Genomic DNA, 2,457 nt, shown 5'->3' with positions numbered 1-2,457 from the left:
AAAAAAATTAATTTTGTTACGGATTCTCGCTGTTGAGTTTTAGTTGGTCTTGAACTCACAGACTTCACCCAGTGATAGGATTAATGGTGTGTACCACCACACCCACTGGGTCTGTTGTACTTAATGAAAATAATAGAATTTGTTTACAACTAATGTATTACAGCCACCTTAGGACTAAGTCAGCATTAGCTTAGACCCAGACTTGATGTTAGGTTAGATTCAAACATTTTTTTGAGATGGTTTGCCTAATTTCTTATTAGGTTGACAGTGTTTATAATAAGGTTCAGTTATATAATATTTTGTTTTCTTTCTCTTAAAAAAGTTTTATTTAGGCCGTCGGTGGTGGCGCATGCCTTTAATCCTAGCACTCGGGAGGCAGAGGCAGATGGATCTCTGTGAGTTTGAGGCCAGCCTGGTCTACAAGAGCTAGTTCCAGGACAGGAACCAAAAATTACGGAGAAACCCTGTCTCGAAAAATTAAAAAAAAAAAGTTTTATTTATTTGATGTGTGTGGGTGTTTGATATGTGCATTGTGTGCATGTAGTGCCTGTGGAGGTCAGTCAGACTTAGATCCCCTGGAACTGGAGTTAGAGATGGTTGTGAGCCTCCACTTGTATGCTGCGAACTGAACCCACCAGAGCTCTTAACTACTGAGCCAGCTCTCCAGCCCCTTAAAAGTTTTATTTTTATATGATGCATATAGGAGTTTTGCCTGCATGTGTGTCTGTGTGCCATGAAAATGCCTGGTGCTCTTGAAGGTCAGAAGAGACTATCAAACCTTTGGAACTGGAGTCACAGATGGTTGGTTGTGAGCCTCCACGTGGGTGCTGGGAACTTAATTTGGCTTCTCTGTAAGAACACCAAGTGCTGCTCTTAACTGCAGAGCCATCTCTCCAGCCCTAAATCTTTGATTAGACAATGAAACTGAGAACATAGAAGAATTCTTACATATTCTACTGGCCATTGTGAAATAGGGAAAGTATATTACTAATTTTTTATTATTAATCTTCTTGATAACTGAAGTTTTTTTGTTTTCGCTTTTAGTCTTTTGAGATAGGTTCTCCCCATAGAGCTTACTTTGTAGACCAGGCTGGCGTTTAACAGTTTTTTTCCTGTTCTAGCCTGTACTGGCGTTACAGGTGTGAGAGCACTATACATGGGCTTAATTATTTTTTTATTGATATTTATTGAGCTCTACATTTTTCTTTGCTCCCCTCCCTGCCTCTCCCCTCCTCCCTTCAACCCTGCCCCAAGGAGATCTTGTCTTTTTCTACTTTCTACTTCCCATGTAGATTAGATCTATGTAAGTCTCTTAGTGTCCGCATTGTTGTCTAAATTCTCTGGGATTGTGGTTTGTAGGCTGGCTTTCTTTGCTTTATGTTTTAAAACCACCTATGAGTGAGTACATGTGATAATTGTCTTTCTATGTCTGGGTTACCTCACTCAAAATAATGTTTTCTAGCTCCATCCATTTTCCTGCAAAATTCAAGCTCTCATTTTTTTCTACTGTCTAGTACTCCATTGTATAAATGTACCACATTTTCCTTATCTGTTCTTCGATGGAGGGGCATTTAGGTTGTTTCCAGTTTCTGTCTATGACAAGCAATGCTGCTATGAACATAATTGAGCACATGTCCTTGTGGCATGATTGAGCATCCTTTGGATACATACCCAAAAGTGGTATTACTGGGTCTTGAGGAAGGTTGTTTCTTAATTTTCTGAGAAATCGCCACACTGACATCCAAAGAGGTTGTACCAGCTTGCATTCCCACCAGCAATGCAGAAGTGTTCCCTTTTCCCCACAACCTCTCCAGCATAAGTTGTCATGAGTATTTTTGATCTTGGCCATTCTTACAGATGTAAGATGGAATCTCAGAGTTGTTTTGATTTGCATTATTCTGATGACTAAGGATGTTGAACATTTCCTTAAGTGTCTTTCAGCCATTTTAGATTCCTCTGCTGAGAGTTCTCTGTTTAAGTCTGTACTCCATTTTTTTTTATTGGATCATTTGTTCTTTTGGTGTCCAATTTCTTGAGTTCTTTGTATATTTTGGAGATCAGCCCTCCATCTGATGTGGGGTTGGTGAAGATCTTTTCCCATTCTGTAGGCTGTTGTTTTATCTTGTTGACTGTGTCCTTTGCTTTACAGAAGCTTTTCAGTTTAAGGAGGTCCCATTTATTAATTGTTTCTCTCAGTGTCTGTGCTCCTGGGATTCTATTTAGGAAGTAATTCCCTGTGCCAGTACATTCAAGTGTACTTCCCACTTTGTCTTCTATAAGGTTCAGTGTGGCTGGCTTTATGTTGAGATCTTGGATCCATTTGAACTTGAGTTTTGTGCATGGTGATAGATATGGGTCTGTTTTCATTCTTCTACATGTTGATATCCAGTTATGCCAGCACCACTTGTTAAATATGCTTTCTTTTTTCCATTTGATATTTTTTGCTTCCTTGTCAAA

At 39.2% G+C, this 2,457-nt stretch overlaps 1 protein-coding gene across 1 annotated transcript in view; it reads left to right on the top strand.

The window, feature by feature from the left end:
• Positions 1 to 2,457, top strand: part of Spats2 (spermatogenesis associated serine rich 2) — a 78,398-nt gene that overhangs the window by 11,068 nt on the left and 64,873 nt on the right. The window lies entirely within an intron of this gene.

This window comes from Alexandromys fortis, unplaced genomic scaffold (genome assembly GCF_014885135.2).
Source record: "Alexandromys fortis isolate MF-2015 unplaced genomic scaffold, M_Fortis_MF-2015_v1.1 scaffold_423, whole genome shotgun sequence".
Classification (NCBI taxonomy): Eukaryota; Metazoa; Chordata; class Mammalia; order Rodentia; family Cricetidae; genus Alexandromys; species Alexandromys fortis.
Note: the sequence above shows the minus strand (reverse complement) of the source record. Positions and strands in the feature narration are given on the sequence as shown.